The sequence below is a fragment of the Heptranchias perlo genome, unplaced genomic scaffold (genome assembly GCF_035084215.1).
Source record: "Heptranchias perlo isolate sHepPer1 unplaced genomic scaffold, sHepPer1.hap1 HAP1_SCAFFOLD_59, whole genome shotgun sequence".
NCBI classification, from domain to species: Eukaryota; Metazoa; Chordata; class Chondrichthyes; order Hexanchiformes; family Hexanchidae; genus Heptranchias; species Heptranchias perlo.
In genome coordinates, this window is record NW_027139612.1 from 970,300 (window position 1) to 995,601 (window position 25,302).

Below are 25,302 nucleotides of genomic sequence, written 5' to 3' on the forward strand. Positions count from 1 at the left end.
AAAAGGCGCTTTGAGAAAGAGAGTAGAGAGAGTGCGGGGAGATAGAGAGGAGAGATAGAGAATGAAAACGAGATGGAGGGGGAGTAGGAACGAGAGAGAGACAGAGAGAAACAGAGAGAGCGGCAGCGTTGTGAACAATTCTTCGGAATGAACTGCTGAAACTTCCAATTCAATTATGAAGAGCAAATGTGACTTGAAGGTGTTATTAGGATGTTGTCAGATTGTGAGAGTTTGATTGTTCTCTCGCCCGGTGTGTTTATCACGATCAGGTCCTCAGTCTGTTTATGTGAATATTCCTATTACTGGTTTACTGACTGAATAAATAAACATAACTGAAATGTAATTAAAGATTAAAATCAGTGATTCTTGACCGCATTGAATTATTAGGATATTGTATGCTAAAAGTTATGTAACGGCTTCATTCAATAAAGAACATGGCCAATTTACTTAGTGTTTTTAAATTTAATTTTAATTCAATATGCAAAGTAAATTTATTGACCACGTTATGTAAAAAAGGAGACGTTCCCTGACACCAGTCACCACAGATATTAAAGGTTGAATTTATTGATTGGATTGTGTTAGTGGGACCTACAGATTAGATTTCCTCTAACACTCTGCTGCAGTCTCTCCCTGTGAATCCCAGCCTCTCCTCCCACTGCATTGAATCCTCTGTCTCCTCATCCGTTGCTTCATTTCATTCGTTTTCCCAAACCATCTGCTCCTGACTCCTCTCCAGCTCCTACATATCATTTTTCTTTGGCTCCCTCACAAACTCACTCACCGACTCCGCCTGCAGCTGCCTCTTCCATGCCGATTCGAAGCCTCAAACTCACCGCCGCTGATCGCGGTCTTTCCGGTTTTGAGCCAGCCCCTGTCAGCTGTCTCAACCCAGAGCAACAAACCAGCAGCACCTCCCACTGTTCCCCTACCCCCGCCACCGAACCGGCCCTCGCTCACTTTCCGTTCCACCTGGAGCCCAAATCTGGAATTAACCCATTGGATTCCCGCTCGGTAAAACCCCTTCTCCCTTCCCCACGTGCACTGCGCCCTCACTCGGCTCTTCCAGTGGATCCGGTGATCACTTTATTCACTTTCTGTATCCATCTCCCAATTCATTATTGATCATTGTGTTTTAAACCATTTCTCTGCCCGAAAGTGCTGCCCAGCTCAGTGAATCGGTTTCCACCGCTTGATGCAGAAACAAAGCTGAAAATTTCACCGCAAATCCTGTCAAACTGCTGCTTTGACAACAGGTCTGATCAGTAATTTCTCTGCTTCCGTTTCTCTCTCTTACAGTTAACTTGGTGGCGATTGTGATCCTGTCCCGAGGAAAGTGCGGTCTCTCCAAATGTGTCACTCGCTACCTGGTGGGAATGGCGGCGGCCGATCTTCTGGTCGTTATTACCGATGTTATATTGACGCGTATTATTGAGATTTATTTCCCAGTTTCATTCTTGACCATTACCCCCGTATGCCGTCTCATTCTCACCCTGAGTTTTGCAGCCGTAGCGGCCTCAGTCTGGTTCACGGTAGTTTTCACCTTTGATCGATTTGTGGCCATTTGTTGTCAGAAACTGAAAACAAAATATTGCACCAAGAAAACGGCGGCTGCTGTTATCGGGGTGGTGAGTGCTCTGAGCTGTTTGTTAAACATTCCCTGGTACTTTGCCTTTCACCCGGAATATATAATGGACAATGTACCCCGGGGTTGTGTCTGGAAACCGACATTTTTCACTTCACCGGCATGGGCAGCGTTTGACTTGTTTAGTCTTGTGTTAACGCCTTGTCTCCCATTCATTCTGATTTTACTGTTCAATGTTCTCACCGCCAGGCACATTTTAGCGGCCAGTAGAGTCCGCCGGGGACTCCGGGGCCGCAGCAATGGAGAGAATCACAAGGATCCAGAGATGGAGAACCGAAGGAAATCCATCATTTTACTCTTCAGTATATCAGGCAGTTTTTTATTGTTATGGAGTACATTCGTTTTTAATTTTATTTCTCTGCGTGTAACAAACGCCCAATATTATAGGGAGAGTGGCATTGAGTCAGCCGCCTTCATGCTTCAACTTCTCAGTTCCTGCACCAACACGTGTATTTATGCTGTGACCCAGACTAAATTCAGAGAGGAGCTGAAGAACTGGGTGAAATACCCACTGAATCTAATTGTTACATTCGTTAAATCATAGAAATGTCTGAACACTTTCCTCCGATATTAAATAAAAAGTCAATTCGAGTAGATTTTCACATTTCGCGTTCGCATAAGACGGGTGGTAGTGGTTCGGGAGGCCGTTATTCACCGTGCCTAATTTTAGGATTTATTCACAACGAAAAGTTTAATAAAGTAACTGATAGCAATCCAATGCTTTAAATAGATTCGAAAATACCAGACAGGAATTATATGTTACCCGACAATTACGGTATTGTGAAATGATACAAGATGTGATTCTAACATGAAATTGTTTTTAGTCTGGAAATAATGTAATTTTAATATTAAATATTTCAATATGAAATGTTTAATCCTGAAATGAATAAAATCAAATCCTCCTTTTCCGTTGATGATTATTTCCCATCACACTCACTGCCCGGTGGGATGGACTGAGGGTGACTTGTCAGGGTCAGACAGCGTCCTGTTCATTGGGACATTTGTTTTGACCGGAACAGAATAATAATGGACCAACACCCGGACCGTTACTAACCGGTAAAATATTAATGTATTTTCAAACTCCAGTGGGGAGTTCCGGAGATTGTTTCCTCTCTGAGCTGTTGTACAGCAATATTTAATAACTGAAGCGAGATTAATGGGACATGAGGCTGGACCTGGTTACACAGATTTTAAAGGAAACCTCTTCATACATTTCCGAGACGATCAGGAGCCGGGAGATTTCGCACGGCCGCAGCAGGCCAAGGGAAAGCTCTCCTGCTTCTCATTGCTCAACAAATTATAAGTTAAAAAGAAACTTCTCCGTGTTCTGGACCACTCAATGCCCATCGAAAGGGCGGCTCCTCCACCCATTTGTGCCCAACATTAAATGGTGTCCCACGTACGTCATAATACTCTGATTTACATATTACACGTGGCCTGACCAGGATATTTCCCTCCACATGTTTTGAACCGATGCAGTTTGAATCAATGGACCAGCTTGTGGGCTTCGAAGATTGATACTAGGGCGCAGGTCCGGCCGCTCCTCTCAGGACCCTACCCACGATGATGGAGGCAGGAACGTCACCAATAAAGGGACTGTTAGTGAACTGACACCATTTACTAGCCTCTACCACCCCATTTCCGCCAGGCGGGGATACTTAAAATCGGCCACACCTTTCCTGACCTATGCTCTAGTATCAATCTTCGAAGCCCACAAGCTGGTCCATTGTCTCAAACGCCACCGGTTCACAACACGTGGATGGAAATTTCCACCATTGCTTGGGGCTGATCTGGGAGAGCGGATCACCCGCCTCTCATAGAAACGGCCCGATTTTAATTTCTGCTCCGTCCAAGCAGTGAAGGTGAAATTACCCCCACGTCTCTGACCCCAAGGTTCGACAGGTGTGTGAAAGCCATTCAGACAGTGTTTGCCAAACACTGACATGAATGTGGGAGATTGGATCCTTGTATTCATGTAAAAGGTGATAATCCCTCTCCACGGAGACTCATCCCCTATACCGTAGAGTCGAAGAGGAGTTCATCCACAACAGCTCGGTAACACAGGACGCTGTGCTGTCTGGGCAGTTGTCCAAGATGCACACCGAGACAGATATTAACTGCTGCTGGAAGACCATCAACTCGGTCAAGGAGGCCCTTTGTTCCCCCAAAACCTGCTGGTCTTCCAGCCGAGGGAACGGTCCGTGGCTAAGTGTTGGCCACTGGCACATTCCAAGATCCAGTATTACATGCTGAGGTGCACACTGAAGCGAGGTGCGGCCTACACAAAGGCTTTATGGGGAAAGGCAACCGTTTAAGGCTATCCCACCTTGTATTATACAGCATGTATTACAAGATATGTACTGTGTTTTGAATTGTAATAATGGAAACGTATGATGTGTAATGTATTTGTTTTGAATCGTAATGTTTACATTGAACTGTGTGTATCCATGAATCTTACGAAATAAAGTATATTTTGAAATATTTTAAGAAAGTTCCAGTCTCACTATGTCTGTTCTTATTGGACACCAAAGAGTGGAAACAGAGCCGGATCGTAAAGATGTGGGAGGTTATACAAATAGCATCTATTGCAGGCACCAGGTGAGAAATATGGAGTATTTTCTAAATGGTGAGAAACTAGGGACTGTAGAGGAGCAAAGGGGTTTGGATGTCCAGGTACAGCAATCAATAAAACTAAATGCACAAGGATAAAAAATGAATGAAAGATCCCAATTTCGAGGCTGTCATATCCCAAGGTATCGCTATCAGGTACTCAGCCAACTCTCTAGAATTTGCTGATACAATCAGGCCCCACTGCCTCCCTCGCTGGTCCATTCCATACAGCCAGCAGCACCCTCTGCATTAAGAAAGTTGCATTCAAGCATTCTGCTCATCCTATGCCCCAGGTAGAGAAGACTAATAGTGACAGGAGGACCCAGACCACCAGCCTCATGTGAGTTTGGACATTTCTGGTTTTAATTCAGATTATTGTATTTGCAATTTTTTCATTTTTTTGTACATTTCTATTTTTATATTTTGAACAAATTCTCCAAACCCTGTGCGCAGTGAGTGCTGACTCCGGGCCCTTTGATTGACAGCTCTCACCTCCACCCGCCTTCGTCCTGGGCTGACTCCTCCCATCACGTGACACGCGGCACCATCTCTCACTTTTGCGCGCTGACATCGCGACGCGCACGTGCATCTCCGGCCCGAGAGACGCCGCGCATGCGCCCCGTGGTCCCTGTGCCACATTCCCTCAGCAACAGGCGGGCGCCGGGAGGATGATGATGGCGGGCTCGGGTTGGCAGGTGGGCGGCCGCTGCTGTGGGCGGGGGCGAGGCCGACACAGGGAGGGTCCGCACCCTGGAGTGGATTAGACCCCGGGCCTGGGAACGGCGCAGTGAGGGCGGCCCGAGCTACAGCTCCTCTGACTCCAGGCTGAGCGGCGTTAATGGGGCTGCGACCCCCAGGACGGAGGGACTGAGTCGCCGGGACGGTGGGACTTGTACTCCCGGATGGAGGGACTGAGAACCCCCGGACTGAGGTACTGAGACCCCCGGACAGTGGGACCACGACCCCGGAATGGAGGGACCGTGACCCCCGGGATGGAGGGACTGAGACCCCCGGGACGGAGGGACTGAGACCCCGGGACGGAGGGACCGTGACTGCCGGGACAGAGGGACTGACACCCCGGGATGGTGGGGCCTTGACCCCCGGATGAAGGGACTGAGACCCCCGGGACGGAAGGACTGAGACCCCGGAATGGAAGGACCATGACCCACGGGATAGAGGGACTGAGACCCCGGGACGGTGGGACCGTGACCCCGGAATGGAGGGACAGTTACCCCCCGGGATAGAGGGACCGTGACCCCCGGGACAGAAGGGCCGTGGCTCCTGGGACGGAGCGACTGAGACCCCGCGATGGTGGGACCGTGACCTCCGGGATGGAGGGACCGCAACCCCTGGATGGAGGGACCGTGACCCCCAGGATGGAGGGACGACCGCGACCCCCGGGACGGAGGGATGGAGACCCCGGGATGGAGGGGCCATGACCCCTGGATGGAGGGACCTCTCCCGGGACGGCGGGAGAGCGACCCCAGGAGCGAGGAGCCTCCACCCCGGGATGGTCGCACCGCGACTCCCGGGACAGTGGGACCGAGACCCCGCGATGGAGGTTCCGCAACCCCGAGAGGGAGGAGCCGCGACCCCGGGACGGTGGACCGCAACCCTCGGAGGGAGGTGGTCTTTGAGACCGTCCATGCTCTGTTGTGAAATCTCTGTGTGTGTCTTGTTCTGTTCGTGTGTTACAACATTGGCTCCCGGTACGGCAATGCCTCGATTTTAAAATCCTCGTCTCCGTGTTCTAAAGCCTCCAAGGCCCTCAACCCCTGACTCTCTACCCTCCTCCAACAGATTTAATCTCAACCGACAACCCCATGTCACTCCACCCAATCATGGATTCGACCGCACCCATATATTTCCTCCCGCAGCCAATGTACACTCTACGCTCAGTGCTCGGACACTCAGTCCTGTAAAACACACAGTCAGTGCTGGGACACTCAGTCCTGTTACATACAGAGTCAGTGCTGGGACATTCAGTCCCGTTACATACACAGTCAGTGCTGGGATACTCAGTCCTGTTATACACACAGTCAGTGCTGGGACACTCAGTCCTGTTACATACAGAGTCAGTGCTGGGACATTCAGTCCTGTTATACACACAGTCAGTGCTGGGACACTCAGTCCTGTAAAACACACAGTCAGTGCTGGGACACTCAGTCCTGTTATATACAGAGTCAGTGCTGTGACATTCAGTCCCGTTACATACACAGTCAGTGCTGGGACAGTCAGTCCTGTTATACACACAGTCAATGCTGGGACACTCAGTCCTGTTATACACACAGTCAGTGCTGGGACACTCAGTCCTGTTATATGCACAGTCAATGCTGGGACAATCAGTCCTATTTTACACACAGTCAATGCTGCCACACTCAGTCCTGTTATACACACAGTCAATGCTGGGACACTCAGTCCTGATATACACACTGTCAGTGCTGGGACACTCAGTCCTGTTATACACACAGTCAGTGCTGGGACACTCAGTCCTGTTATACACAGTCAGATAAATAAATAACTGCAAACAAAGAATGAAATCTCCATGACCTGATGGTTTCCACCCAGAGTATTTAAGGAAACAGCTCGGGAAATTGCAGATGCATTAGTCATAATTTCCCAAAGCTCTCTCGACTCAGGAATTGTGCCTTTGGATATGAATGTTGAAAATGTCACTCCGTTATTTCAGAAAGGAGGGAGGGAGAAACCAGAAAATTACAGACCTGTCATTTTAACGTCGATTGTGGGGAACTTACTGAAATCTATCATGAGAGAAAAAATGAGTTGGACAAAGAGAGTCAAATTGGATTTGTGAAGGGCAGGTCATGTCTGACCAATCTATTTAAATTTTATGAGGTCACTAACAAGGTGGACAGGGGAGTGTCTCTGATTTTGTCCATATGGACTTACAGAAGGCATTTGATAAGTTTCAGCACAAGAGATTAAGAGAATAAATAAAAAGAAAGGGACCTTGTGATTCGGGTTAGAAATGGTTGGGAGGCCGGAGAAAAGAGTAGGGATAAAGGGAATGTTCTTTGATTGGGGGGATATGACAAGTGGTGTCCCCAGGGATCAGTACTGGGGCCTCATCTTTTCGCCATATTTATCAATAACTTGGATGAAGGAATAGAGAGTTATAGGTCCAAGTTTCCAGATGACACTAAGTTATGAGGCACAGTCAGTGGTGTAGATTGGAGCAGGAAGTTCCAAAGGGACAGTTTAAGTGAATGGACAATCTGTGGCAGGTGGAGTTCAATGTGGGGAAGTGTGAGATAATTCAATTTGGATATAAAAAGGAAACATTGGAGTATTTTCATAAAGTGAGAGACTGGGAATGGTGGAGGAGCAAAGGGATTTGGGTGTCCATGTACAAAAAAACACTAAAGGCTAGTGCACAGATAAAAAAAACAATCACAGACTAATACATTTATCTCCAGGGCTGGAATACAAAGGGAAGGAAGTGATGCTTGAGTTCTACAGAGCCTTGGTCAGAGCCCATCTGGAGTACTGATCCTCACCAAGGATATATTGGCCTTGGAGGGGGGACAGTGCAGATTCACCAGAATGATACTGGGGCTTGAAGGGTTCATTTATGAGGACCGGTTGCATAAATTTGGTTTGCATTCCCTTGAGTTCAGAAGGTTTAGGGATGATCTGATCCAGATATTTAAAATGATAAAGGGATTCGATATGGTAGAAATAGAAACCATTTTCTCTGGTGGGGGAATCCAGAACAAGAGGACATAACCTTAAATATACAGCTAGGGTGTCTAGGATTGAAATCAGGAAGCTCCTTTTCACACAAGGGTAGTGGAAATCTGCTCAGGCTGATTAAAGTGGGCCCTGTGGTATAATCGAATTTTCTGTCCTGTCAGACTTGGTCATCTTGTAGATCCATCTATTAAAAAGGTGGAGGAACTCAGTTCTGAGATGGATTCCACTCACTTCATCATAAGTCCTCAAACTGTTTCTCTTATCATCGAGATATCAAGGACTAGAAACACTGTGTTTAAAAGAAAGCTGATTTATTTGACACTTCTACAGAATACGAAACTCCAGCCCAGTTGAAGGGGGTCATTAACATCAGAAACAAACCCCCAACTGTCAGAATGAATATGGTTCAGTCCTGGATGCAGCAATAACAGCAGTAATAACAGCAGAATCCAACACCTGCAGTCACATGCGAACTCGCTGGTGACTCAGCAGGTGGGATGATCGGGTGAATCCAACCCCACACATGGAGCAGGTGAATGGCCTCTCCCCAGTGTGAGTATGTTCATGTCTCAGCAGGTCCCATGTTCTTTAAAAGCTCTTCTCAGAGTTAGAACATTTCAGGGGTCTCTTATCAATGTGAACAAGTTGATGTTCAATGAGGTGAGATGACTGAGTGAACCCGCTCCCATACACAGAGCAGGTGAACGGCCCCTCCCCAGTGTGAATTCGCTGGTGTGTCACCAGGTTGGATGACCGAGTGAATCCCTTCCCACACACGGAACAGTTGAACGGCCTCTCCCCAGTGTGAGTACGTTGGTGTGTCAGCAGGTCACTTTTTCTTTTAAAGCTCTTCTCACAGACAGAACATTAAAAAAGTTTCTTATCAATGTGAACAAGTTGATTTTCAATGAGGTGAGATGACTGAGTGAATCCCTTCCCACACACGGAGCAGGTGAACGGCCTCTCCCCAGTGTGAATTCGCTGGTGTGTCAGCAGGTTGGATGATTGAGTGAATCCCTTCCCACACATGGAGCAGGTGAACGGCCTCTCCCCAGTGTGAATACGTTGGTGTGACAGCAGGTGGCATGACTGAGTGAATCCCTTCCCACACTCAGTGCAGGTGAACTCTCCAGTGTGAACTCGTTGGTGTCTCAGCAGGTGGGATGACTGAGTGAATCCCGTCCCACACACGGAGCAGGTGAACGGCCTCTCCCCAGTGTGAACTCGCTGGTGACTCAGCAGGTTGCATGACTGAGTGAATCCCTTCCCACACACGGAGCAGGTGAACGGCCTCTCCCCAGTGTGACTGCGTCGAGTTTCCAGCTGGGATGTGTAACTGAATCCCTTCCCACAGTCCCTACATTTCCACGGTTTCTCCATGGTGCGGGTGTCCTTGTGTCTCTCCAGGTTGGACGATCAGTTGAAGCCTCGTCCACACAGAGAACACGTGTCTGGTTTCTCCCCGCTGTGAATGGTGTGATGTGTTTTCATACTGTGTAACTGGTTAAAGCTCTTTCCACAGTCAGCGCACTGGAACACTCTCACTCGGGTTTGTGTCTCGGTGCTTTTCCAGTTACACTGATGTTTGAAATCTTTTCCCACGGACAGAACCGATGAACATTTCTCCTTCTATGTTCAAAGGCCGATGATCTTCAGGTGCTGGTGAATTGAGTGACTGTCAGATCTTGATGTCATGTTTGGTTTGAGTTTCCTGTCTGCAAATCCTCCCCTTGTAATACCCTGTAAAAGTAGACAACAAAAGTCCTCATTGTGGATACAGGATAGAAATTCAGAACAGGCAAATCTAATTTCGATGGAACATTCTTCCTGCTGATTCTCTCAGACTGTAAATCCCCGTCCCACACACTCACCCTTCTCCCTCTTCTGAAATCCAAACCCATCACACCATCTCCAACATTTGGGTTGGTTTGGAGGCCTTGAACCTGAGTTGGGAAATACAATTGGAGAAACATGATACAATTTAGAAACAAAAGTAATTAAAATCAAATAATCAGAAATGGTTCTGTGGGCGACGCGCGCAACACAACACTGACCCACAACCTACGACTAATGGCAGCCGGAGGGCCCACAATCCCCCGCGCCCCAGAAACCCCTCTATCTCTCCGAGGCGCTGATTTCTCCGGCCAGCGGCTTCTGTTTTGCACCAAGTGGGAAACAAATTTTGTTTGGGCTGTGGGTGAGTGTTTGCGCCCGGTTACACAGCGTGTCCCTCTCTCTCACCGCTTCAAATGCACTTCTTTCGGCTCACAGTCTCTTTTACACATCTAACTGACTGGAACCATTTAAAACTCCTCTCGACCCATCTTTTGTTTCTTTACTTGACCCATTACCACCCTCCTTCCCCTGCACCATCATCCCTATTGTCGCTTTATCACTCCTGCCCTCCACTCTATCACAGACCTTCCCTTTTGTTCTTTCCCTCCCCCTACCTTTCCCTGGCTCTCCACTTGCTGAAAAACTGTTAAAACTTTAACTTCGTCCAGTTCTGACGAAATCTTAACTCTAACCTGAAGCGTTAACTCTGTTTCTTTCTCCACAGACGCTGCCTCACTTGCTTTGCAGCATTTTCTCTTCATATTTCACATTTCCAGCATCCGCATTATTTTGCTTTTGATTGGATAAACCTCGCCCTTCTAAACACCATCAGAGAATTATCAGCAAGAGGGGATTACAATGGCGGATGAGATTACCCCGAATGCCGCGCGGGGTAGAATACGGTCTATCTCCATTCGAAGGGGCGCAGCGCGCAGGCGCGGCAAGGGCCGCTGGCCGGATAAATCAGCGCCTCGGAGAGATAGAGGGGTTTCTGGGTCGCGGGGGATTGTGGGCCATCCGGCTGCCATTAGTCGTAGGTTGTGGGTCAGTGTTCTGTTGCGCGCGTCGCCCACAGAACCGTTTCTGGAAATACAGACTGAGGAATTCAGAGCGGGTTTGCTGAACATACACTGACCGGACAATGTAGAACAGAGTTTATCAAACTATTTTTCTCGTGACCCAGTGGAAGAAAAACACTTCCCCCAGGGACCCCAAACAATAATAACTTCAGACTGGAGTTTTCATCAAATCCCAATAAAGGTCAGTCCATGCTCGCTCTTCACTTCACTTCAAGTCATAACTAAAATTAGACATCGACGTTGCTTGAAAAACATTTTCAATACAGTATAAATACAGTAAAAGAAGATCAGGTTGAGTTTCATTTCTTAATGTGAGGGGTGGGTCTGTCAGTTGGTCATGATCTCGGTCCAATCTGGATCACAGGATGAAAGTGCTTCACGCATCTCAGGTGCGCTGTTGAGTTTCTTTCTCTTGTTTTTAACCTTATCAACGTCGAAAATCCCAGTTCGCACAGGTAGGTTGTTGTGAACGGCAGCAACAACAGAACAGTAATCATAACAGAGGATATTCTTTGAAAGCACTGATCCAAAAAGATGACAATCTGAATGACTTGTGGCGTGTTTTCAGTGTGCCATCACTGGTGAGTTGCATCGGCTCGTGTTCTTGCTCAAGCATTAAGTTTAGCTTCAATATTGATTCAGGATTTTCGAAAACAAAATGATCTTCCAACCAAAACTTTTCCTTCAAATTTTCAAATCCCTCTGCAGGGAAGTAGCGACTAAAATGGTCAGACAGAGCAGCGAGATGCAACTGTGTGACACATTTCATTTAATTCCCTTTATCTTCATTGATGCTGTTCTCCTCAATGTGTTGTAACAGTGTGAAGCAGTAAATGAGCTCCGCTCCCATTTCTGAGCGTAACTCTTCAAAAACCCTGCAGTTCAGTGAGCTTCCTTTAAGGAAAAACCCATTCTCATTCCAAGCCATTATAGAGAGTGCAGTGCCCAGAACTGAGCACTGAACTCTAAATGATGCCTAACCAGAGCTCTGTATAACGGTGACATAACTTCCACTGTTTTTTATTCGAATTCCCTTGAGATAAAGATCAAAGTTTAATCTCCATTTTAAATTTTTTTGTGATTTAATAATCATTTGTAGTGATTTCTGTACTTGGATCCCGAAATTTCTCTCCTCCCCCACAGCTCCGAGCTTCTTGCCATTTAGAAAATACACTGATCTATCGTTTTATGGTCCAAAGGGATGACCTCACACTTCCCCACGTTGAACTCCATCTGCCACAGTTTCACCCACTCACTTAATCTATCAATGTCCCTTTGCAAATTTCTGCTCCCATTTACAATGTTAACTGTGCTACCTAAATTGTTGCCGTCAGCACATTTGGAAATAAAGCTCTTTACATAAGAACATAAGAAATAGCAGCAGAATAGGCCATATGGCCCATCGAGACTGCTCGGCCATTCAATAAGTTCATGGCTGATCTTCGATCTCAACTCCACTTTCCCGCCCGATCCCCATATCCCTTGATTCCCCTGCAGTCCAAAAATCTATCGATCTCAGCTTTGAATATAACTCAACGACTGAGCATCCACAGCCCTCTGGGTTGTAGAGAATTCCAAAGATTCACAATCCTTTGAGTGAAGTAATGTTTCCTCATGTCGGTCCTAAATGGCCGACCCCTTATCTTGAGACTATGAGCTCTAGTTCTTGACTCTCCAGCCAGGGGAATCAGACTCTCAGCATCTACCCTGTCAAGCCGTCCAAGAATCTTATACATTTCAATGCGATCACCTCTCATTCTTCTAAACTCCACCGAATATTGGCCAATTTTACACAATATTTCCTCACACTACAATTGCAGCAAGACCTCCTTACTCTTATATTCCAACACCCTTACAATAAAGGCTAACATATAATTTCCCTTCCTCACTCTCATTAGACCCTTGGCAACTCAGTATTTCCAGCATGTTTTTCCTCGTTTCCTTCTTTCGGGAAAAGAAATGAAGGTTGAAAACATTTTACTATAATTGCACCCGATTATGTTTTGGAAACAATATCCAACTGAACTGCATCAAATTCGATTGTAAACTTCAGAGTTCCTGATGGAAATAAAATAATAAGCACACTTAATTGCGATGGCCGGGAATCGAACCCGGGTCAACTGCTTGGAAGGCAGCTATGCTCACCACTATACCACCATCGCTGAAAATAATCAACAATAAAATAGTTCCCAAACATCAGATCCTGAACAGACACTGCAGGCTGTTGGATTTTGTTCTTCATTTTCACTGGTTTCTGACGGATCCTTTCTCGCTCTGTTGCAGTTCCTGTTTCCGCCCAGTCGATTTCACCAACCCCCAATCAATGGAAATTCCACACCAGCCAGTAATTCTTCACCTGATATCGGACTGAAGAGACAGTCGATACCTGCAATACTTGACCAGCTGGAAATACATTTTACCACAGCTCACATCAGCCATTGAGTAAAGTTAAATAATTCCATTAAATCATTACAGAGACCTGCCTACCAACTGGGCAGGAATGGCAGCTTAATATTCAAGTCTATAAGTTCTTTAGAAAGGACAGGGAAATAGGGAAAGGAGGAGGAGCAGCAATATTACTAAAGGACAATATTACAGCAGTTCAAAGATAGAATATCAGTGAGGGTGAGCGGGCAGTGTAAACACTCTGAGAGAGACCCATCACAAGTGCCCCCACTGTACTCCCCCAGAAGGTATAAGAAGGGCGAGTGCGGGAGGATTTCTTCATTCTTTGTGAAAGTGTTTGTGAGATTGTGGAAATGTCTGGAAGAGGAAAAACCGGCGGTAAAGCTCGGGCCAAGGCCCAGTCTCGCTCATCCCGGGGCGGACTGCAGTTCCCTGTTACCCGTGTTCACAGGCTCCTGCGAAAGGGGAACTATGCTGAACGTGTGGGTGCCGGAGCCCCGGTCTATCTGGCTGCTGTGCATCGAGTATCTGACGGCTGAAATCCTCGAGCTGCCCATCAAAGCGGCCCGGGACAAACAAGAAGACCCGCATCATCCCCAGACACCTGCAGCTGGCCATCCGCAACGACGAGGAGCTCAACAAGCTGCTGGGACGGGTGAACATCGCTCAGGGTGTTGTCTGATATCCAGGCCTTGCTGCTGCCAAAGAAAACCAGCATTGTGAGCTCCAAGAGCAAGTAAACCGGCCAAGGCTTAATCTGATAACCCAAAGGACAGGACCAACCTGATTGAAATCTTTGAAGAAGGAACAAAAAGTGTAGACAAGTTTAATGCAGTAGAGGTGATATATTTGGATTTTCCGAAGGTCTTCTATAATGTACCACATTGTAGACTCATGGCTAAGTTCAGAGCTCGTGGAGTCAGGATCAGCTGGCAGAATGGATAGTAAGTTGGCTACAAAACTGAAAGCCGAGAATAGAGGTTAAGCGTCACTACTCAGACTGGCAAAAGGTGGGAAGTGGAGTTCCAGTTGCTGGGACCACTGTTCTTCACAATTTACATTAACGATTTGGATTCGGGAATCGGAAGTACAATTCCAAAATTTGTGGACGACAACAAATTGGGGGATTTAGTTAATACAAAGGAAAAATGCATCAAAATGCAAGAGGACATTAATAAACTTGCAGAATGAAGAATCAGGAGGTCACACACTGCTTGGATAATAAGAGTCTAAACGGGATTGAGGAGCAAAGGGATCTAGTGGTACAGATACACAAATTACTAAAAGTAGCGACCCAGGTTAATCAGGTCATAAAAAGATGAATCAAACACTAGGATTCATTTCTAGAGGGATAAAGTTGAAAAGCAAAGAAGTTATGTTAAACTTCTATGGAACCTTGTTTAGACCAGACTTGGAATACTGCGAACAGGTCTCGTCTCCATATTATAGACATAGGGGCATTGGAGAAGGTGCAAACAAGATTCACAAGGATGATACCAGAAATGAGAGGATATTCTTATCAGGAAAGACTGCACAGACTGGGTCTCGTTTCACCAGAAAAGAGAAGGCTGAGGGTTGATCTGATCGAGGTTTTTAAGATAATGATAGGATTTGTTAGGATAGATATAGAGAAAATGTTTCCACTTGTGGGGAGTCCAAAACTTCAGGTAATAAATATAAAATAGTCGCTAATAAATCAAATGGGGAATTCATGAGAAATTGCTTTACCCAGAGAGTGGTTCGAATGTGGAACTTGTAACTACGAGGAGTAGCTGAGGCAAATAACACAGGGGCATTTCAGGGGAAGATAGATCAGCACATGAGGGAGAAAGGTATAGAAGGATATGCCGATAGAGTTAGATGAAGTAAGGAAGGAGGAGGCTCATGAGCAGCATAAACGCTGGCATAGACTAGTTGGGCCGAATGGCCTGTTTCTGTGCTGTAGTTTCAATGTAACTCGATGTAATGGCTCTTTTCAGAGCCACCCTCTGTATCTGTGAAACGGCTGGTTACTGTCTGAAGGGAGACGCTGATATCATGCTACCAGTGTGGCTTTAAGCTGCTTTTGTCTCGTTGTGGACGAGATGAGCTATTAATGGGACTGGAGTGGGGGCAGTGACCACAGTCCAGTACTTTAAACGGTGACTTATAGACCCTAGCCCACACATCACCAGATTTCTTGTATTTATTTAAAATACTTGCCATGCTGGGCTCGTAAAGAATCACCAGAACTGCTCGACTAACCTTTCTACATCTGTGGAATTCAGCTCTTCGCTCCATTTCTGTTCTATTTTGTTGGATTATTTACATAACGCATCAAACTCACTGGGGAATCACTGAAATGTAACTCTGTACAGAAACAAATAACAGTGAATTGCCTGGTGCCCAGGAGATCAGGAACATTACTCGCCTTTCGTCCTGTTAAAGAGTAAACCGTGTTTCGAGTCCACCGACCCGCTTTGGTTCCATATGGGGGATTAAACAGAGAAATCGGGAGGGGAGGAGACAGTTAGAGTGACAGAGCGGAGATCGGCCTCTGATCTTCCAGCTCCACCTCCAGTTCTCTCCATCCGACAGTTTCAAACCGTTTATCGATAATAGAACCGAACCTCAGCGCTCCGCACAAACCCTGACAGACCCGGGCTTCATATTCAAGGATTCCCAAAACCCGAAGCTTTCAAATAAGCCCCGTTACAATGAGAAATCGTTAATATTCCTGCCTAAATACAGTCCATTCAATAACAAGTCAACTCGGCTCCTCTATTTCAGTCTGTTTCCCTGTTCTATCTCCCCACACATCCCCTCCCAGACGGGTTCAGCGTTTTACAAACACCTTATTCCAGTTTATTTGGAGAATCTCATGTGTTGGGGTTTGAGTTATGACGCGGAGTTTCTCCGCCAGTGTTACCGTCTCATAGAGACTCTCGCCCTGAATCTGTGAAAAGATTATGACCATGAACTGGGACTGGAGCCGAACACATCCCCAGTTACAGTGAGGCCCGGCCCGGACATCTCATTCTCTCTATTTTATATCAGACAGTATCCCACTTTCATGTCCAGCAATAGAGAGAGAGAGAGACAGTATCAGTCTTACACTTCCGAACTGTGTCCAAATCACGCTCAATAGCAGTATCCACCTTCATATACAGCACCAGAGAGAGAGAGAGGGAGGCAGACACGGTGAGAGAGACAGAGAGAGCGGTGAGACACAGTGACAGACAGACGTTAACAGTATGAGTTCCGGACTGACCGGTAAAGTGCCGTTTTATCCAGGAAGATCGCGTTGGAGAGACAGAAGATGCAATCTGATCTCTCACTGATATTGTACAAGGGTCAGACACACTATTAATCCCAAACTCAGGGACAGTAACAATGGGTCACATTTAACCCTCTGATGCCTGTTGTACTATCTGCAGTTTTACAGCTCAGGGCTGTTCGATATTACTCTCAGTGACCTACAGTTTCACTCCGGTTAAATTAATCTGCGACTGTTGCTGCCTGATATTAACCCGACACGGTCCCAGCAAATACACCGACTCCCACTTTCCTCCCATGTTTCTCCAGGATTGGTTTGAGAAATCCTCTCTCAGTCACACATTATAGGGGCCATTAATGAAGAGAATCCATTGGCTGATTTCACAGCCGCTCACTTTATCTCTGAAAGGCTCTTTACCATCAAAAGACCCCGAGAGAAACAGCAGGGATGGAAACATCTAGTTTAATAGTTGGAGATTGTAAAGTCAGTCTGGATTCCAGCGTTAGGCACTGGTGGAATCCCATCTGTTTCCCATTCGGGTTCCTGTTCCTGCACTGCCTGTGGACTCCATTCCCTCTGACCTTTCCCCCAGACCCACTTCCTTTGATCAGACTCGGAAAAATTCCAATTGGGGAAAGTTTCCATCGATTTTTGGATTGGGAATTGTGGGCGCCATTCCCTCAGTGAGCGGAAGAAGATGGTTTGAAGCAGCCGGGAATGGAGAGATCACGGCCCCCGCGGGAAGGGAGCAAAGAGCAGCCTCGTTACAGCAGTTCATCGCTTCGGGACCGTGTCCGCGGATGGGCTCAGAGATCGCCATTGAGTCCGGGGGAAGTTCAGGGGGAGTCCGGGGGGCTGTTTGTAAGAGGCGGAGTGGATCAGGAACTGGTCCCTGAACATGGATTGAGAGGGGGGAAGGGAGAGGTCATTCTCGGGCTGTGTGTGTACAGGGTGTGTCCAGGGGAAGGGAGAGAGAATGGGAAGAACCTGCTATTAAAATCATTGCTGCTTTCTCTCCCCAAAGCAGGAGTGAATGGTCCTGGTTTAGTTCCAGCCTCACCCTGTTTATTGTTATTGGACAGTGAAGAGTGGAAACAGAGCCGGACAGTAAGGATGTGGGGAGTTATACAAAGAGCATCTATTGCAGGCATCAGGTGAGAAGTGTGAAGGACACATTTTAAACAGCAGCTGTTTGGTTTCGGTTGAACGGTTAGTCCCATGGGAGAGGGGATTAGAAACCTGACCTGTACAAAGGTCCCTGCCCCATCGGGTCGTCCCATTCATGGATCAGTGCAGGGGTTGGGCCGTGTCTGGATGTCATTAAATCGTTGTAAAACAGCCGAACACACCTGGTGTGCAGAAGCTGAGTGCTGCAGTACTGCAGTGGAGTCAGACACTGACACTGTTTGTATCACTGGATTTCATTTGTGGATATTCAAAATGATCATTAACAGAGATATTAAACTGATCACTTCTGTCTTTTCTACCTCACCTGTTCCTGAGTAACAAGAGATCATTTTCTTTCTCCAGGCAAACCCTTGAACGATCCAGAATAAATGTGATGCTTCCTCCACCCGAGGCAGAAGGAACAGTACAGCCAGCTCCTTCTCACACACAGTAAGTATATTATCACTCACAGAGCACAGAGACACAGACAGCTCATCAGTTCCACAGTCTCAGACAGCAGGAGTAGTCAGTCCCACAATGATCACAATTTCCAGAGACACATTTTCAATCCAACAGTCAAGCAGAGTAGGTGAGGCAGACACTGTTCCATTTCCCCCTAACTCAGTCCCGCTGACAGGTAGATACAAAAATCCCAGTCCAAAATCACACTCTCAGAGTGAAAGGCACTGTGTCAATCTCACAATAGAGCAACATTAGCTACGAATTAAATACCAGATAGAAATCACACATGGTACCCGATTCAAAGGTACAGAATGAATCCCAATAATGTACCCCGAGATTCAAATTGAATACTGGGCCAGAACTCTCACACACATGACTTTAATCCATGGAATATCCATTCGAAATGTGTATCATATGATACAAATTGCACACAAGTCCAAAACTCAGCAGAGTATCAGATTGAGAAATATTGAAAGATAGTAAACCTGAGAGACAAATTAGACACCTGTTCAGAATGAACTCGTAGAATGAGATTTAAAGATAGAGTATCAATTCTATTAGTGCAGACTGAGATACACATTACATACCAGTCTAAAAATCTCATACAATATTAGACTGAAAGATACGGTATCAATTCCATTTCTACAGACTGATCTACACATTACATACCAATTCAAAAATGTCACCTTATCAGTTTTAAAGATACATTATCATCCACAACAGTACTCACAGAGATACAGATTTAATAGTACTCCAAAAAGCACACAAATAATCTGGTTAAAACCTCCAGCATCAAATCCGAAAGTATGTCCATATTTACCAATTAAACAAGGAGTAAAACTATTTAAACATTGAGATATAAAAGCTGCAATATTGAACACCATAATTTAATCTGAGAGAATAATTACGTCCAGATACAGAATGAATCTCACATTCAGAGACAGTACCAGAGACACACAGACACAGAATGACTCCAACTCTCACAGATGCAGAACGAATCCCAAACTCACATACAGTACAAGAGACTGACAGACACACAGTTAATCCCACACTCACACACAGTGCCAGAGACTGACAGGTACAGTATGAATCCCACACTAACATGCAGTATGAGTAACTGCATATATAGGATGAATTCAACTCCCACATACAGTACTGGAGACTGTATATACAGAATGAATCCCACAATCACATGCAGTATGAGTAACTGCATATATAGGATGAATTCAACTCCCACATACAGTACTTGAGACTGTATATACAGAATGAGTCCCACAGTCACATGGAGTACCAGAGACTGACAGATACCGAAAGAATCCCACACTAACACACAGTTTTATATAAAGAATTAATCACAAACTCTCACACACACTGCTGACAAGATACAGAATCAATTCCAAACTCACACACAGTATCAGAGAGTGACAAGATACAGAATGAATCCCACATTCACACACAGTACCAGAGACTGACAGATACAGAATAAATCCCACACTCACACACAGTACCAGAGACTGACAGATACAGAATGAATCCCACACTCACACACAGTACCAGAGACTGACAGATACAGAATGAATCCCACACTCACACACAGTACCAGAGACTGACAGATACAGAATGAATCCCACACTCACACACAGTACCAGAGACTGACAAATACAGAATGAATCCCACACTCACACACAGCACCAGAGTCTGACAGATACAGAATGAATCCCACATTCACACACAGTACCAGAGACTGACAGATACAGAATAAATCCCACACTCACACAGTACCAGAGACTGACAGATACAGAATGAATCCCACACTCACACACAGTACCAGAGACTGACAGATACAGAATGAATCCCACACTCACACACAGTACCAGAGACTGACAGATACAGAATGAATCCCACACTCACACACAGTACCAGAGACTGACAGATACAGAATGAATCCCACATTCACACACAGTACCAGAGACTGACAGATACAGAATGAATCCCACATTCACACACAGTACCAGAGACTGACAGATACAGAATGAATCCCACATTCACACACAGTACCAGAGACTGACAGATACAGAATGAATCCCACACTCACACACAGTACCAGAGACTGACAGATACAGAATGAATCCCACACTCACACACAGTACCAGAGACTGACAGATACAGAATGAATCCCACACTCACACACAGTGCCAGAGACTGTCGCAGCATGAAATGGTCCTTATCAAAGTCACAATTGATACCCTAAGTGACTACCACCTTGAAAAACTAACCCTCCTCATCCTTCTCAAATACAATATCTCACCGTGCTGTTATGCTGTTAGACTAGTTTCCTCTCTCTACTCTTATTTGGAATATGTTGCTTTTCTGTCTGACAACACTTGGTATCATCGTATTATGTTAGTCCACAAGAGGAGATCATTCGGCCCATCGTGCCTGTGCTGGGTCAAACACACGTATTCGTTCAAAATTCATTCAGAGATAGATTGAGTGCTTTGTTATCAGGAAATTGCCTGAACCCCCACAGTCTACAGTTTTCCTCCTCGCTATCAACGACACGGTCAATTTTTGTGTCACCGGCAAATTTCTTAATCATGCCCCCGACGTTTAAGTCCAAATTGTTAATGTATACCACAAAAAGCATAGGACCAAGTACGGAGCCCTGCAGCACCCAACTGGAAACAGTCTTCCAGCCACAAAAAACACCCGTCGACCATTACCCTTTGCTTCCTGCCACTGAGCCAATTTTGGCTCCAATAAGCCACATTCCCTTGGATCCTATGGGCCTTTACTTTTTTGACCAATCTGCCATGTGGGAATTTTTCAAAAGCCTTGCGAAAATCCATGTCGACTGCATCAATTGCGCTACCCTCATCGATCCTCCTTGTTACCTCCTCGAAAAATTCAATCAGGTTCGTCAGACACGACCTCCACTTAAAAAATCCATGCTGACTGTCCTTGATTCGTCCGTGCCTTTCGGAGTGACAGTTGATCCTGTCACTCAGAATTGATTCCAATAATTTAAAATGGAGTCTTTCTCCTGCTTGCTGCAATAATAGATAAGGCGGTGATGTACCATCAGGCCCGGCTAGCTCAGTCGGTAGAGCATGAGACTCTTAATCTCAGGGTCGTGGGTTCGAGCCCCACGTTGGGCGAGTATCATTTAAAACTTTTATGTTGCGTTCACTGGCCAACGGTGCAGAATTGATGCATAATGAAACGTTAAATTTTTAGTCAGGATGGCCGAGCGGTCCAAGGCGCTGCGTTCAGGTTGCAATCTTTTCCGATAGGCGTGGGTTCGAATCCCTCTTCTGACATTGCTTATTTTTACGAAGACGTGAAAATATTTTATTTGTGGATTGGGCTGCAGCTGATTTTTAGACCTAGTTGATTTGCTCCTCCCACAAAAGCAACTGGCGTTGTCATGGAAATGTGACTTGAGAAGTTTCAAACGGTGATATGTTTGACATATTAATGACCTGGACAAAGAAATAGAACAGCAGTGGGAAACATTTAAAACGGTGATAAATAGAGTCCAGGAGAAATATATCCCACTAAAAAGCAAGAACAAACTAGCCAGAAATGACACACCAAGGATGAATAAAGAAACAAGGGCAAAATTTAAACTGAAGAAAAGGGCACACACTAGCCAATAAAGGAGAGAGGGGAATGTGATAAGACTGGGAAAGAAGTCTGAAGATCTGTTGGAAAGGCAAAAAAGGAATATCAAAAAAAGCAAAGTATTCGAGACACATCAACAGCCAAAGAAAATTTAGGATAGGAATATTTGCACGAAGTGATTTTTAGGTAGTCGCCTTTAAATGTTTCAAAGGCGACTGCGAATTTATGATCGTCTGGCCATTTCACCAGCCGTGTTGAAAACAAAACATGTCTCTTAAGGGGAGTCTATAACGAGGGGGCATAGATTTAAGGTGAGAGGGGAGAGATACAAAAGGGTCCAGAGGGGCAATTTTTTCACTCAAAGGGTGGTGAGTGTCTGGAACGAGCTGCCAGAGGCAGTAGTAGAGGCGGGTACAATTTTGTCTTTTAAAAAGCATTTGGACAGTTACATGGGTAAGATGGGTATAGAGGGATATGGGCCAAGTGCAGGCAATTGGGACTAGCTTAGTGGTATAAACTGGGCGACATGGACATGTTGGGCCGAAGGGCCTGTTTCCATGTTGTAACTTCTATGATTCTATGATAATAGGGCCACTAAGGGAGACACACGACAAACTCACAGGCAATGACAGCGAAATGGCAGAAATATTAAATAATCACTTTGCTTCAGTATTTACCAGGGAGACTGGTATTGTGGGCATGACAGTAGAAGAAGAGATCAAAAAGATATGTAAAGACATTTAAGATCGAAAGGGGGGAGATAATTGATAAACTAATCAATCTTAGAGAGGAAATTTCCTGTTAGGTGCCTAACCAGAGTTTCAAACCGCTCAGCCACGCTAATTTCCGTATTACTGTTCAGGAGCTTATTTCACAGGGACACGATTACTGCGCTCCATTTAGGGAGGCTCAGTGAAAGGCGGAAATTGATTTATTAATAGAATCATAGAATAAGATAGCGCCATTCAGCCCATCGTGCCAGTGCCAGCTCTCTGAAAGAGCTGTCCAGTTCGTCCCACTCGCCTGCTGTTTCCCCATAACCCTGAAAAAGTTTGATCCAAGCGTTTATCCAATTCCCTTTTGAAAACTGTGAGTTGAGAAAAACAATATTGAAAGGGGTGCTGGGGCCTCTGCAGCGTCGATGTAGAGTGTGTGATGATTGAAGTTATCAAGATGGTTGCTTTACACATGTTATGATGTGCAATCATCCTGAAATATCTTCAATATCCAATACAAATTGAATTGCAAACCTGACGGACAAACACTGGAAAACAAGTCACGAGTGAACGCAAATCATCTCGGATCCGTTTTTAGCCTCACGGCACTTCAAATAAAGTGAAATAACTTTGCATTGAAAAGATTTGGAACTTGCATCTATGCCTTTATCTGTTCCATTTCTTAAAGTTGCTGGCGTCTGATGATGTACACGCCTCTGCTCCCTCTATTAGACAAGAAAGCAGATGTTTGACGTTGACGGGACCTGTTGGTTATGAGCTCATCCTTTGCATTGAGTGGGTTCGCGTCCTTGAAACGGCGTCAACTTTAGCCCAGCGGTGAACTTCGCAACAAACAAGTTCATCACCGTCTCACCGCGGGCACTGACTGACACGTTTATCGTTATTTCTTTCAGACCGAAATAAATAGGAACCGTGATTTTAAATTTGCACGAAGTGATTTTTAGGTAGTCGCCTTTAAATGTTTCAAAGGCGACTCCGAATTTATGATAGTCCGGCCATTTCACCAGCCGTGTTGAAAACAAAACATGTCTCTAACTTTCGCGTCTTTTTTCGAAAGGCAAAAAACATATTTCCCATGACCTCTGAAGGATGGACAAGTACATTTCAGAAAGCTGAATCAAGTTCACCAGCCTTTTAATCCGAAGTCAGACCTTTGCGCCACGCACTCTGAAGACAGGCTCCTGGATGTTATTATATTTTTTGAATGTTTCTCAAACACCGTTTCATATATTGGTTGAATGGATGAGGCTTATCAAATCTCCGCCAGATCCCACCGGGAATGAGACAGCATTGGAAGCAGCCTTCACCCCCAATATCACGCTGGCATTCATCGCCTGCTCTCAGCGGACTCCAATAACAGGGCTTGGAGATATGGACTTTGTTCACATTTAATCAGCAATGTGAATCGTTCAATATTTAATCATTTTTAATGGGGACAACGTTTCAAAATATTTCCGCCCGGTTTCGAACCGGGGACTTTTCGCGTGTTAGGCGAACGTGATAACCACGACACTACGGAAACCTGACACCTCCACTCTCGTGATAGGGATATAACCCCTCAGCCAAACTAATTTCCGTATTACTGTCCAGGAGCTGATTTCACAGGGATACATTTACTGCGCTGTATTTCGGAAGTCTGCAGAGAAGGATCGGTGGCGATGGTCAGGCAGGGAATCCCAGAGCATCGCGCCCACACAAACATTTCACTGTGTTTTTTCATGTGCCTGATATCCGACCGCAGTGTAAATTATGGCGAATCAGGCATGCTCAGATCACATTGTTCACAGAGTGTTTTCTTGCAGCCAAATCACACATTCGAAAACTTGAAATGAGATGAAGAGATCGGAGCCATTTAAAGTGCTCCCAGTTACTGCTGATCAGGAATTGAAACATGGAACCGGCTTCAGGGCGATCAGAATGAGGCAATGAATCCGAAAGTGGGACGAAAAAGGTGCAATTTCCGTCCCTGGGTGGGCTCGAACCACCAACCTTTCGGTTAACAGCCGAACGCGCTAACCGATTGCGCCACAGAGACCGTCTGGTCCTTTTTCTTGCAAGATACACTAAAGCAGCGTGTCACCGAGCCAAAGTTACATGTTGCAGCCACAGAAATGCAATTGTCCACTATCAGTGTTACTTTTCCAGAAATAAAGGATGGGACATTGTTTGTGGAAACATGGAAACGGTCTGGTCTCGCTCACAGCATCGATATCACCGACAACCAGCTCTCCTGCAACCGGCGCGCCCACCGGTGCTTTGTCTGTTACTAATTATGAGGGGATTTTGATAGAATGGATGGGGAGAAGCTGTTTCCATTGGCAGGAGGTTCGATAACCAGAGGACACAGCCTGCATTTATCGAGCGCCTTTAACGTAGTAAAACGTCACAAGGTGCTTCACGGGAGCGTTATTAAACAAAATTTGACACTAAGCCACATAAGGAGATATTGGGACAGGTGACCAAAAGCTTAGTCGAAGAGGTAGGTTTTAAGGTATGTGTTGAAGGAGAGAGAGGCGGAGAGGTTTAAGGAGGCATTTCCAGAGCTTAGGTTGCTGAAGGCACAGCCGCCAATGGTGGAGCGATTTAAATCGGGGATGCGCAAGAGGCCAGAATTGGAGGAGCACAGAGATTTTTTTTATTCGTTCATGGGATGTGGGTGTCGCTGGCAAGGCCATAATTTATTGCCCAAACCTAATTGCCCTTGAGAAGGTGGTGGTGAGCCGTCTTCTTGAACCGCTGCATTCCGTGTGGTGAAGGTTCTCCCTCAGT

The 25,302-nt window shown here is 45.8% G+C and overlaps 4 non-coding genes and 1 pseudogene across 4 annotated transcripts; 1 reads left to right on the forward strand and 4 right to left on the reverse strand.

The window, feature by feature from the left end:
- Window positions 1-8,428: 8,428 nt before the first annotated feature.
- Window positions 8,429-25,302, reverse strand: part of LOC137316330 (zinc finger protein 271-like) — a 212,561-nt pseudogene continuing 195,687 nt past the window's right edge.
- On the reverse strand, window positions 12,972-13,043 carry trnag-ucc (transfer RNA glycine (anticodon UCC)). The gene has a single exon. It is a non-coding gene; the product is annotated as a tRNA-Gly (tRNA).
- Window positions 21,258-21,330, forward strand: trnak-cuu (transfer RNA lysine (anticodon CUU)). Its single transcript has one exon. It is a non-coding gene; the product is annotated as a tRNA-Lys (tRNA).
- trnav-aac (transfer RNA valine (anticodon AAC)) lies at window positions 23,983-24,055 on the reverse strand. The gene has a single exon. It is a non-coding gene; the product is annotated as a tRNA-Val (tRNA).
- On the reverse strand, window positions 24,495-24,568 carry trnan-guu (transfer RNA asparagine (anticodon GUU)). The gene has a single exon. It is a non-coding gene; the product is annotated as a tRNA-Asn (tRNA).